The sequence below is a fragment of the Calidris pugnax genome, unplaced genomic scaffold (genome assembly GCF_001431845.1).
Source record: "Calidris pugnax isolate Ruff unplaced genomic scaffold, ASM143184v1 scaffold248, whole genome shotgun sequence".
NCBI classification, from domain to species: domain Eukaryota; kingdom Metazoa; phylum Chordata; class Aves; order Charadriiformes; family Scolopacidae; genus Calidris; species Calidris pugnax.
This window is the reverse complement of record NW_015090965.1, coordinates 62,539-76,707: the sequence shown is the minus strand read 5'-3', so window position 1 is coordinate 76,707 and position 14,169 is coordinate 62,539. Positions and strand designations below refer to the sequence as shown.

Here is a 14,169-nt window from a genome sequence, read left to right as displayed (position 1 = left end):
CGGCCGCCGTTTGCAGCCGGGCCCGCTGCCGGTGCGGGAGCCCGGCCGGACCCCGGGGGCAGAGCCGGGGCTGGGGGAGGGGGGGTCCCGCTGTCTGTGCTAAAGGGGCAAAACCGGGGGTCCAGGGGCTCGGTGGTGGCGTTGCCGGGGTTGTTCCTCCTCCCGGGGGTGAGCTGGCCTCCCCGGGGACATGGAGGCTGAGGTGAGTCGCTGAGCAGAGACCTTGGCGCCCCTTTTCCTGCACCAGGAATGGGGTCCCTTGAACATCTGTCCTGGAGCTGGTCCCTTGGATCTTTTCAATACATCAGGTGCCTTGTGGCACCTGAGGGGAGGTCTGCTTTAGGTCTGCTTTAGGTGAGGCCCGAGGAGAGTGTGTGTATGTGTTAAACCCCAAAACGATGGTAGCAGTTGGGAATTCCTGTGGGTTCCGTACTGATGCACACAGGCCAGTCCTACCTGTGGATGAGGAGAGCCACCTCGCCAGCCCCACAACTGGGGGGGTTCTTCGCTTCCCAACGGCACGGCTCGGTTACCTCCTCAATCACCCCGGGGTCCTGAGTCCGCCCTGCCCGGTGCTGCTGCTCCTCAGCCTGTTCCTGACAGCTCTGTGTCTCTCTTTGCTGTCAACAGGAGCGTGGTCGTTTGACACCCAGTGCAGGACCCTGGGAATATATAAGGGAATATTAATGTCCTCATTCCAAGATGAGGATTTTTGCGCTTGGGGAGGCAGGGGAATCAGTCTGCATTTTTTTTACTGCTGGAGTTTCTGTTACTCTGGTGCCTCAATCATAACAGCTTTGGAAAGATTTTAGTACTTGAAAATAACGGTGAGGAAACAAGTGGGTGTGTTTTTGTGCTTTTGAAGCAAATTATGCTTACAGCAATTTTTAAGTATTTTCTTAGTATCCAAGGTAGAAAGGGTCGACTGCATACAGCGATCATCTTTTTAAACAATTTTGAATCTGATCTCTTTACAAAATTCATGCAGTCTTTAAGTAGAATTTTTTTTCAAAATGCTGATCCTTGCACATTCAAAATGAAACTACATTTTCATTTTTTTCTTTAATAGGTTAGTATTAAAGTACCTGTTTAGAAAGGCCTGCAGTGACAGGACGAGGGGCAATGGCTTCAAGCTGGAGGGGAACAGATTTAGACTGGAGATTAGGAGGGGGTTCTTCACTGTGAGGGTGGTGGAGCACTGGAACAGGTTGCCCAGGGAGGTGGTTGAGGCCCCTTCCCTGGAGATATTCAAGGTGAGGCTCGACGAGGCCCTGGGCAACCTGGTCTAGTTGGGGGTGTCCCTGCTGACTGTGGGGAGGTTGGACTAGATGATATTTGGAGGTCCCTTCTGGCTTGGGCAATTCTATAATTCTATACCTGTCCTGCCTGTTTAGTATATCAGTATATCAGTATATTTTTTATCAAAAAGGCTTTTTAAATGGGAGCGACTGATAATACACAGTCTGCAGCTAAGTTTGTAGGGGAAAAAAGAAAGGTTGTTTTAATTCACTGTTAATCCAGGCTGACTCTGTACATGGCCTTGCAGAAGGCTGAGGTTAAACTCTGCCCTAGAAAGAATCTGTGTTTTGTATGCTCTAGGAATATGCAAATGTAAATAGCTATTTGAAGTGTCAAACTACAGACCTCTCATCTGAATATTCTAAACCACAGCTGCCTATTAAGGGAAAGTCTTTACTACTTCTGAGCTCTGTGGGTTTGTATTTCTCATGGCCACTCATGTTTCTGTATGCCTACTTGTAGGAATGGAGCGTGTAAAATAACCCAATAAAATACTGTGGTTATGGATTAATATGCTGGTTTATGCTGTATTCTCTTCTATGCTGTGCATTTCCATTGTCTGTCTGTGTGACAGTTGTGCTGTGTGGTGCTGTGTAGGCTCAAGGCCTGTAAAAGAAGTACATTGGGAAATTGCCTCGATAAGAGAGAAGTACCACAGAGAACATAAAGATAGCTCTTTTGTTTTGTTCTTCCCTACAAGGCCCTCTGGGGAGTGTCAGTAAACTAGCTTAGCTGTAGTTGGGATTCCATAAAGCCAGAGCTGAAGTTAGGGCCTGATACTAAGTCACTGTCACCACCTGCTACCAAGAGACAGGTTTAATTTGGGGACCATTGCTAAGGATGTATTAGGATGGTGATATTTGTAGGAGGAGTTTCTTGGAGACTTTTTTTCCTTCTTCAAATACCTGCTCTCAAAGATTCTTTTGGGAAACCTGGAGTAGGAACAAGTGAACACTCATTGGATTTATTTGGCAGAGCTTAAAGCGACACAGTTCCTTGACACTATGCAAGACTATGATGACAAAGTTGAGACCTAATGTGATAGCAGCAGCCTGCATGCTACAGATGAGTAAGACCAGTTTTCAAAGTGAATTGATATCAAGCATGCTAGAAATACCAAGAGACATGTAGGTTAATTAATTTAATCGCTCTGAAGTTTTCATGCTGAATTCAGTGTTTTAAGCTGTTTCAGCACAGAGCCAATAGTCTTTGTGGTTACACTTTAATAGGAGGTACAGGAAAACCTGATGGAATAATACATTGTTGTTTAGTAAAACAAAGTGAATTTGGTGCATCCCTTAGTGACTATCTTTTTTAGTTCTGTAACTTGTATGTTTTTTATTTTTAACCTTTATCATCGGTTTTGTCTCTTTTGAAAGAGAGCAGAAAAGTAGTAAAAAGCAGTTACCTATATTTCAAAGTATTAGAAAGTTTAAAGTTCTCTAAAGTTAGTTGTCTTCAAGAAAAGATGTGTAAAGGCATAAATATGCAAATGATTGCAAATAGAAGCCCAAAATAAATACATATTTTTAAGCTTGCGTAGCTTCCTTGCTCTCAGTAAGTTTACAGAATGCGAAGAATACTTAAGGTTTCTCTGTGTATTTTGATATATTAAACATGGTTTGAAACTTTCATTTTTGGCTGTCGTCATACTCAGAAAACTTAAGACTAAAAATAATTGGTTTTGATAAATACAGTAGCTGAGATGATACTGAATGGAAATTGGCACTAACTTTTACACTTAGTTGATGAAAGCTCTGCTGGATCAGCCCATAAAAATTAGGGTCTGTGTTTTAGAGGTGCTTGAAGATGCAAATAAGGTGTTTTGTGGCATTTTCAAATGCAGTTAAAGAACTTTCAATCTGGGTCTTTCAGTCTTTTTAAGAGTCACTGTAGGTTTTAGATAATGGACAGAAAAAGTAGAGCAGAGGTGTAAACTCTGCCTGTTACGTGTGTGTATGTACATACTTACGTGGTGGTAGCCTTGCATTGCAGTAGTAGTATGTTCCAGGTTTAGTTAGATCAAATGCAAACTGGTGACGTTTGTATACTGCTGTGGTGTTACGTAGGTGAAACTGAAGACGCTGAAACAGAGCACAGAATGATGCCCTTACAAAATGAGAATGCTTTTCTTTTTAAGAATTAGTGTATTGAGTTATTTAGACAGCCTATTTAAGTTTTGTGTGCGATCTTTTTTTTTTTTTTGTGGGAGGAAAAGATGCCAGTTGTAATTATTGAATTGTTTTTATCTGTATTTAATCGCTCTGAATATTGCCAAATATATTGTCAAATAACCCGTGGTGTATATTTAATTGAACTGTACATTGAATGAGGTAGATATCGAGGTGAATAGCTCGTTGGCATGAACTGCGTATTGCACCTGCCTTTTTTTACCTCAATTTGTTGGAAAAATGCAGTAAGGCTACTTATCCAAGGCCCAGACTTCATCTCCTTGGAAACCTGATCTTTCACCAGATGTTGAGAAATGTAATTTCTTTTTTAATCCATTCTGCAGAAGAACGCAGATCAAAACAGCATCGTCAGGCTTTGGTAGTCTGGAATATTCATTAACTAAAAAATTAGTCTGACATTTCAGTCTTTGTCCTGAAGCACATTGATAGTTTCTGTTGCATTTGCAGTTATTTCTAATCTATTTTACTGTTGCTAAAATTCCTGTAGTGATTCTACAGTTTAATTCAATTCAAGAAGTGGCTGTCAATGTCTTCTTCGTGTGAACGGTGCAGGACTGTCCGTGTTCCCTGCCCCTTCCTTGCCTGCAAGGATTCATCTTTCTTCTCTACGTTCAGGTCGTCTTTTCTCCCTTGCAGCTGCAAAAAGATATTTCTTAGCCAAGGCATACAGAATTTGTAACCTTTTCAGTCTCCTGCCATTTGAGAAGCTGTTATTCAATGTCTCTGATGTCAGACACACTTCTAGGTCAGCTGCTGGTGTCAGAACAACTTGTGACCCTGAGTTGAAGTCATGCTGTAGTTTAGTAGGTTGGTCTTCTGTAGGAGTGGTGCCAGTTGGCTACTTATAGAGCAAGAAATACCGTTGGCAGGATTTTAGAATGGTGAAATAACAAGCCACGTTTCTTGTGGTCTAAGATGTTGACGTTCTCTACTAACTATAAAGACACCCATTCATACAAATGTAAGCAGTTGAGGAAGATGGTTGTAGTTTTCGTGTTTGTTTTGACAGTATTTTCCTTGCAAATGTTAGTAGGCTCTGTTTTCCACAGGTACAAGGCAATTTAGTGGCACCTTGTAAAAAGGAAGTAGCAAGTCCTTGCTTGGTGTGGCTGTGATGGAAACACATCTTCCAATGTGCAGTTAATGTAATCCTGGGAAGGATGTGTTTGGCAATTCCTAAGCAGTGTGGATTGGCATCATGTCTCTCAAATCACTTTTAATAGGAGGGCATTTTGTAGTACATCATGCACGCTTATTCGATTGCAGCCATTTGCCTTAATCCCTTTCTCTGTCAGTTTAAAATAAGTTAATGGAATCCATGTATTTTAAAGATTGGATGTAGTCTTGATACTACTCAGAAAACTCTGAAGTTAGCCTTACCCATTTGGGATTGATGTAGGTTTTGGAGGCAGAATGAAGTAAGACAGAACTCGGAAATAAGTATCAGTCTTGATCTGAAGTTCGTTTTGTCTTGGAGACTTCCTTAAAGTGTTTATCTAACACTTTTTGTTAGATAAGTTAGACTTTTTGTTAGTTTATCTAACAAAAAAGGACAAAATTGCGGTAGAAATTGCTAAATAATGCTGTAGTGTAGGATATTAATGGAGTCAAGTGAGAGGGAGATGTTACTTTCTAGAAAGAACAGAAGAAAATAAAACGGTGGCTTTTTTTGAGGAATGTTTTTTCTGTCTTTAAAACTGTTAGTTAACAGTTTCCTTGAACTGGTTTGATTGGGTTTTTTCCTTGAATTGTTATGAATGGATTTCTCTTTGTTATCTATGGATTTTTCTTGGAGCATTGTGAAATCTAGGACTTCTGTTCCAATTTTAAGCAAAACTATATAGTAAAAAATAATAAAACTTTTATCCTTGATGTTGTGTGTATGCACTGTAGTTGTGTTGAGAGTGACAGCAAAATGGCTTTGGTTCGAGTTCTACTTTTATTTCTACCCTTCACTCAAGGACCTCTGATAATTGTATTTTAAATCTCCTTAAGATTTGGGCTTTATGCTGCAGCTTGGCTACTGGCATATTAGTTTTAGTATAACCTTTAAAAGAAGTGTTTATTTTGCCAATAGACTTGAACGGCCTAGTCATTTTTCAGGGATAAATTCTGGGGTCCAGAACTTGTATTTCAGTTAACAGTTTTTACATAATATTTAATTTCTACTGATCCTGTGTGACATTAGGAAATTTTAAATTATGTCTGTTACAGCCCTTCACTCTCACAGTACCATTTTTAGTGAAAAATCATGTGTGAAAAGAAGTTAGCTTGGAAGTTTTTATTTCAAATAGTGTAGTTTCCCCTTATTTATTTTTTAGAATTTATTATATTTCTCCTATTTGAAAATATTTTTTTGCTGCAATGACCAAACTAGCCACTGAATGTTACAGTTTATTTTAGAAACCTGTCAAGTCAGTTCACTGATTTCTTAGAGGGACTTGTCACAAAAAAACATTAGAGTTGCTGGAAGTGCTCTCCAGTTGTTAAAGAATAATCTGCTCAAAATGTTGTCAAATGCTTGCCATGTAGTTTGGGTCCAAACTCTAGAAGTTCTAGAAGTTATTTGTATTTTAGAAATACAAGGCCAGCAATTGGATATTCCTATTTTTAATAGGAAGAGAGAAATAAGAGCAATGAGTTTATGCTAGATTGAGTTTATGCTGGAATTTTCTGTTTCATGTCTGTTAGAAATTCTAGGGCTTTTATATAATTCTCCCTCCCCCCCGCCCCCCATCTGAGACATATGCAACTTTGTTAGCTTCTCTGGCCTGGGAGCAGTCTGAAGAAAGATGGGTATTTCCCTATTATAGCATTTAAAAATCTAGTTTAGTCTGTTTAAGATATCCCAGCTAGCAGTAAAGAGTTCTCAATTACTGTATTTGGCATTATTTGTTGAATGAAGTAATTCCTGTCCTAATTTATCTGCCTTGACCATGAGACTCTTCCATAGCAAATGCCTGCTTTATTTTCTCAGCTGGAGTAGCTCTTTATTCATCTTACTCTAAGGCTGTTGTCATCATGAAGAATAAGATGATGGTGGTGGGGAAACAGAGATGAACATTACAGCAGTCAGCTGTTGTAGAAACCGATGTTTCTACATTCCTGTTCCTGGTAGAGATTATCAATTTGCCAGTTTGGAGCAAATTTTAACAATTACATACAGCTGATGCCACCGTGAAAGTTATCTGACTGTGTCCTTTATATATATGTTTCTCCTCAGAATTTTAGTCTGACTGATGAATTTTTGGAGACTTTCAAGAACCTGTGTAGGAAATGCGACTTTTCAGGGCAGTATCACCAGGGCTATGCTCAGGTACTTTGACAGGACAAAAAGCAAAAACCTATGGCCAAAAAGAATTCTCTGGTTTTGGTGCCCAGCAGTTTGTCCTTTAAAACATCCAGTGACAATTGAATGTACTTGGGCAGTAGTTTTGACCATTTGACCTGGATTGCTATGGACAAAGTAGCTCCCACCAAAACTCTAACTCCATAAAAGTTTGGGCAAAGATACTGGACTGGGGAATCAGCTGTCAGCCAAGAATAACTTTTTGCCCCCGGAGTCTGATTTGAGATTACTCAGTTCACTGACACCATACACACCTTGTGGCTCCATAGACATTTGTGCTTTTGTAAGTTACGAAACAGCACGTGTTGCACATGGGGAGTCCTGAAGGAGAGGTGGGAAAGGCAATAAGTGAAGAGTGCTGTTTTAAATATGTTACATCGCAACTTTGATGTGGAAGAAGAGGATTTATGGCAGAATGTTTTCGGATTAAGCTGTATTAGGTCGTTACTTTCATAAATCTACATAAAAAATAATAAAAAAAAAAATCTGGTTTTAATACTGATACCAGAAGCCACAAAAATAAACAGCTTTTTAATTTCATCTCTGGAGCTACACAGTGGAGCTTTTCACTATTTTGTCTGCCATTTTAAAAAAATCTTTTTCATAATACGAAAGAGTAACTCAGCTAGACCTCTGACTCTTTTCCCTTTTCCCTTCCTGGCCCATGTGCTTCTGGGTTTCCAGATGAACAAATATAGAAGTGTTTCAGATACACAAATCTCTCAGGAGCTCATTCACCACGATCACTTGACTTTACTGGAGCTGAACACTCACATGTCCAAGTTGTTGTCAAACTGATAATTTATCTAAAAATGGCAGAGGCCCAGCAATGTCTCTAGTTAGGCTTGCCAGGAAATCTAGAGGAAATAGAATATAGGAAGGAGACTAAAAGGAAGACAATCTTCTTTTCCACCAAAATAATACATGGTGTAGACTTCAGTCCACTAATTGCGCACATCTCTGCTCTCTTTAGAGGAGAGGAGCTGTCTGTTTTAAAAACAAATAAATCTTGAATTGCTGTTTAAGAATGCTTCTCTACCTTGGTGTAGATCTCAACTTGCTCTTAGTTTGTCTACATATTCTGTTTCCTGGAAGGAAAGCTCTTTAAAACCTACTTAGGCTTCCCTTCAGAGAAATATTGGTACCTTAGTTTGTTCTTGATATTCATATCAAATAGATGTTCAGGAGAATTGTCCTTGTGTTGAGTGGCATAAAAATCTGTTTTCTGTATGGCTGTGATATACACTTTTAAAAAAGATATACTAGAACTTTTGAACTTAATTTAGAACTGAAACAGAAAGTAAGGAAAGGTTTAAGTCAGCAGATGACAAGAGAATCCATGCCTTCTACTTAAATGAATTAATTACATGAAGACTAGTAAGGACCAAATAGTTGCACATCTCAGAAGCAGGAAAAAAAATACTCCATGCAATAAAAAAGTGAAGAAAAAGTGTTTGGGTATCTCATTAGAGACCTAGTTAGCATTGTAACATATCAACAATCTTCTGTCTGTAGGTGAACTGATCATTATTCAGCCCTACAAGACTTTTGACGCTCCTTTAAATGCTTAAGTTAGTCTAGCAGAGTTCCAAGCGCTTTTTAGGCAAAATTAATGTGCCTTTCAGAACAGGATTTGCTCAGGCAAGTAGTTCAGCCTCCATGGATTCATTCATGGTGTGCTGTAAAACTTGTGTAATCTAATTCCTTTGGCACGGCATTCAGATGCGTACTTCTTATTTTTGAAAACAAGTATTTTTTTAGTCCTCTGACTTGTCTTCTAGCTTGAGGATATTTCTATGGCTTGCTTGTTCCCTGTAGCCCTAAACATACCGGAATGATGATGTCCCCTGACAAACCTGGGAAAGTACTGGTTTCTGGTTTTTGTCAATGAGACCTATTTCTCTATTTTTCTGCTGAATGTTGCTTGGTGACTTGGGAAAACCTGGTAACTGCTCTCTGACTTTATTTACAAAAGAAGAAAAATAAAAATTTCCCCCCTTAAAATTGCCTGTGTGTGGCTTTTTGTTATCCTTTTGTCTCAGTTCTATGAGAGCTTTGTTTGCTTTTGTTTGTGTTTTGTGGCAATGGCAGTGTTTTGGAATGATACTGTGTTGGCAACCAGGTCAGAGAATGAGATTGGTACAAGTTCTCAGGTTTGTCTGCAGAAGGGGCTGGCGAGTGGATTTTGCTGAATTTCAGGAAGCAGAAAAAGGAACTTTCCTGGCCTTCCAACATCTGGGAGAACCTGGATGCACTAGCAGGTTTCTGCTTAAAGAAGAAACATCAGGAATAAACACAGTAAATTTTAATTTCCCTTCCTAGCAAACCCAATTGCATATTGTACTGAAGTATCGTAGCTTTCCACCTTCAAATACAACACAGCATATCTCTTTTAACTCCTCCCTGTGATGTAATTTGGCTGAGTCTTTATTTGGCAACAACATTTAAGTTTCTCTTCAATCATTCTTTATGGTGGAGTTCTGTATTTTCCATGTATCCTTCCAGAAGTGTACTCGTCAGAATCATTTCCACATGTCAGCTAATCATTGTCTTCCCCTCTTACAAGGGGTGGTCAGTGTCTGCTGGCTTCCCGAATTGTTGCGTTCTGCTCATAGTTTTCACATTCCTGCTTCTCTGGATGTTGAATAGCATTCATACAGGTTCTTTCTTGACTGTGCTCCTGTTTACTGGAGATTGATTTGTTTTAACTCGGATGTCGATAAAAGAGCCTCCTGTAAAAGGAGTAAATTATTCAAAGCAGCAGCTCACAAAAAAAACCCCAAGCAACAAACAAAACCAAACCACTTTTCAGACTGTTTATTTAATAAATGTATTTCACTGGAGACTTTGTAGGCTTATTCTTCCTATAATATCTCTATAGAGTTTAACCTGTGTGTTCTCACGTTCAGGTGTGTATTTGCTAGCTAAGTTATTTATACGCTTACTATTGAGTTCATCATCTCTCCCCCTCCTTTGTACAATGCTGGTACTTGTTTGACTCCTTGAATCACCTTACTGTGATCTACTCAGACTTGTAGCTTTTTAAAAAAGTTTTGTTTTGGCAGGATTAGTTTTAATCTGTTTGGTTCCCTGAACAGTTCAGCGTGGGTTTAGACAAGTGCCAGTGCTATATGAGAGTACACAGCTGAAAGATGAAGCGAGGAGATTAACAGCTCTCACAGTCACACTTCAGTTACAAAGGGTTAAATGTTTAGATTTGCAACATCTCATCTAATAACAAAATGTAAGAATTCTGTCACATGAATTCCCAAAGAGAGGTCTGTGCTGCACGGTAAAAATCTCTGTAGCCCCATATTAAACAAACTAGCTAACTGATTCACACAGTTAGTGTTTGTGATCTAAGCAAGGATTAGTCAGTACCATTATTTCTGGCAATTTCCACTTTGCTTTGTCCTTGATGTTACGCTAGTCAGGATCTGTATCATTTGTGTGATGGCAGAAGAAACTCTTACTGGTGAGAGAGCCAAGTGGTGCAGGTTGGTGTGTTTAGTTACCGCTCCAACAGCCTATGTGGCTTGATAAGATCTTGCTTAAGAAATATATGTGCCGTTTCTACCTAGCTGCCCAAGAGTTATTTATCTGTATATCACACTTTTAAGATGAAGGTTTGAAGTGGCTGAGGGTGGGAGGATGCTACTGACTGGCAGTTTCCAGTGCAGTGTTACAGAGAAGTGGAAAAATGAGTTTTTTGCTTAGTAAACAAGGAGATGAAGCTGGATTCAAAGGTAGATTGATCTCTGTATGTCATAACTATGTTAGTTATGTCATAACTTTAATCCTTTCCTGGATTTCAGAAAGTGTTTCTAGAAAATTGATGAGTTCAAGGAATGAACTGTGTTTTGCAAATGCAACCTTACAGTGAGAGATCGAACAAATCCAACTAAAGGAGGAAAAAGCAATTCACTGCATTCATCTTTAATGACCTGATAAGGGAAGGTAGGAGAAAATGAAATGAGGTTTAGTAGCTGATAGGTGCCCTACTCAAATTCAGGCTAGAAAAGTTGGAAGTTTTGAAAAAGAAGAACTAAGCTTTGGAACAGAAAAGATAGGAGGAGGGTAATAGATTCTTGCAACACATCAGTTAATCTCTGATATCTTTCTAAAATAAACTTTGGCCTGAATTACGGCATGGCAGTTGATTGTATAAAGTAGTAATGATGTTGCCTGCTATTGCAGAGGAGATCAGAATACATGATCATACAAGGGAATGAATCTGGTTTTGGTATTAAGATAAAACTTACGTACTTATCTCTGTGGTATTATGTGTTTGAGTAGAAGGAAGGTGAAGGACGCACAGCTTTAACTTAAAAGGTTGAAAATACTACTGGAGATTCTCATATTGTTATTCTGTGAGGCACAGCTGAAGTGTGATACCTAAGAGTTTTGTTCAGCAATACTGAAAAGCAAAGCACACCTTGCCTTGGGTCTGTAATCTTACTAACTAAAGAGAGCAAAATACAACATTCCTCTATTTTGACATAAGAATTTCAACTTTTAATACCAATGATCTGTATAAGAACAAAATTTCAAGCACTGATGCATTATGGAGGAAAAAGGGGGAGAGAAACCTGAGGAGCTGATATTCAGGAAAACAAAAATGTAGTGATTTAACATTAAGATAATGAAAGGACATTTGTATTTGTCAGTTAAGCTAGTCAAGGTTCATATTTTCCGTTTAGTAAGTTACTTCAGGTTTTATTGAATATAAACTTAAGCTTGTGCCTCTAGGGACAACGAATAAATTCAACACGTGGAAGAGGAGACAAAACCCCTGAAGACAGCTGAAGGGGCTTAAGAACATTCCTTAAAGAACATTTCAGTTGATCACCAGTTGAGTGACTGAGGCAAAAACACATACAGAAGGGGTATGTATTTCTCTAGTAAAGTCAGGACAAAATAGTGCATGACATGAAATCGTGTTCTGAAGTGAACATTGCAAAAAAAGAGGACTCTGAAAGTAGCCAGAAATACTTATATCTACTATATGTTCCCCTGAAATACGTGATTCTTTTCTATTCTAAGCATGTTTGTCTGGTTGGGATTTTCCCCATGAGTTATCAGTAACGATTTCCCTCGTTTGCTGGCTCCTTTGGTCTCTTCAGAAGAGAATTGTGAGCTCTACTTGCTGATTTGAAATGTAATTTCATACTGTGTAAGCAAGACTTGAGGTGAGTGGAGAACTCTGTGTATTAGCTGAAGTGCTTAGCAAGGTGAAATACGGGACGGCCATCCTCAGTGTTTATTTTAGGTGGTTTGTGCCTACTGACTTTTACATGGTTCTCTTCTCGGTGCTGTTGTTTCTAGGTGCTGCACAGGAATTTAGTTGTCTAAAGTGGGTTTGGAATTCCACTTATGAAAGCAGATACCTAACGTATAAATCTTGTTTCCTACATTTTTTTTCTGATAAGCTAAGCTTTTACGTTTGCTTTACTAAACTCCATGTAATGTGTACAGAGTTTAGGTCTTCCACATAGTATTAAGTGATGTTACAATTATAACTGCAGGTTAGTTCACTTAAACCAGAGGTAATCTTGATGTATTTTTGAGGATATTGTAAACTTTACACTTTCACTATGGGTATTCCATGTATGTCATTCTTGTAAGTAGAAGTTTTCTCTAAATACTTAGAAATTGAGATAATACTCTTTTTCTAATACTGAAAGAAGGTAAGAGTGACTGCTGCATGCCATGATGAAGACCCAGTTCCTGTAGAGTCCCGTCTCAAGAAGTGGCTTGAGTGGCTGCCTGGCAAAGAGATTAGGGCAACCATGTGTCTTCTCTTGCTGGCCCACAGTTATTTTCAGTTCAAGGGATTCACAAGTCAGATGTGGTGGTACCACTCAGCAGAATTCCTTTCCGTGAACTGGTCCTACCTCTCCTTGGAAACCACATGAACTTCTAACCTCCCTATTATTTGGCAGAGTTTCTACAGCCTACCACCTCATGTGTGAAGAGCTACGTTGTTTTCAACCAAGCTTTGATGTATCTGTGACATTTGATGATTTTGTATACCTTAGTCCTGTCAATTTTCTACGCTGAAGAGTACTAGCTTACTTCATTATTCTTTGTACAGAACTCATTGCTTGTCCTGTTCCACTGAGTGAAACTGGAAAGTTTTCCATTTTCTAATAAATTTAATTACTGTGGATTTGTTGGATGGTATCCAAGTCTTCCTCCGTACTGTTCAGGAGCTGTAAATAATTACGAGCATTTGTAAGTGGTAACTAAGGGACTGCATTATTAATATTTGGCACAAGCCTGATACTTGCGGAAATAAGATCATCTAAACCTACTTAAACTTTTTGTGGAGGAATGTGAACTGTCTAGTGATCCTTCCTAGGTCCTTCGGGATCAGACTGCGTAGGTCATGGAATGTTCTCTTTTGGACTAAAACAATGGGTTGGAAAAACTTCTGCTTTCAACTCTTAGTCAGATGTCCCCTTGCTCTGTATTGTATCCTCTCTTCTTCTGGAGGGCAAAGGGGTTGTTGCATGGGTGGATTGTTGATCCAAGTAAAAGCAATCATTACAAATAAAAATAAAAATAAGACAGCCTTCAGTTTTACCAAGAGTCCTTTTGTGGTGTGTGTGGCTGTGTTTTCTTTGGGCTGTTTTTTCTGAGCAAGTTTTTCTTTTGCCCATGTTTGGTATTGGCAGGATTTTTTAATATTTTTTTTTTTCTGTTGATGACACACTATTCTTCCCTGCTTTCTTGTATTTTCTTTCTTTTTTTCTTTTTCTTTTTTTTTTTTTTTAGATCAGTCAAGATGTCTGCGTAGCATAAGTCTCTATTAAGTGAATTGCTGATGTTCCCTGATCCATAGTCTGCCTTTATTAAGGGCTGCCTTGATTTGGTCATGGAAATCTTCATTCTAAATACAATAGGAATTTTAAAACACTTTTTCAGTTTCAGTTGTAATGTAAAAGAGGGCATTCAGACTTGACTGCCGATTTAAATTTGGAATCAGAGATTTAAAACCTGCCTGGAAAAATGCAAGTCTGAGGCTTGCATCCAGATGCGTATCTGGCAGCTGAATGGTACAGGTTTGTGAATTTGGTGGTTCAACGCCAGCATTTAATGTACAGACGTGCAAATACAGAAATAGGTTTCATCAGCAATTTCTGTAAACGGCTTTCCAATCGCTTTAGGCCTTTCTCAAGAAAATAAAGCTTCTACTCCCACTGAAGCAATGAATACAGAGTGGATAGGAAGTCTCCTCTATACTATATTCATAACTTGTCATTCACAAATGAACAAATTAGTGAGCAGGCAAAATGTCACCGAGCAGGTGTGGATCAGTAGAAAGGT

At 39.0% G+C, this 14,169-nt stretch overlaps 1 protein-coding gene across 5 annotated transcripts in view; it reads left to right on the top strand.

The window, feature by feature from the left end:
* Positions 1-14,169, top strand: part of ARNTL (aryl hydrocarbon receptor nuclear translocator like) — a 53,447-nt gene that overhangs the window by 300 nt on the left and 38,978 nt on the right. Inside the window, exon 1 of one of the 5 annotated variants that reach the window (XM_014952560.1) lies at positions 11,708-11,726. The exons of the other annotated variants lie outside the window; for them this stretch is intronic. The gene's annotated coding sequence lies outside the window, so the exon portion shown is untranslated. Of the gene's footprint in view, positions 1-11,707; positions 11,727-14,169 lie in introns of those variants that run through there. 5 annotated transcript variants of the gene reach the window in all.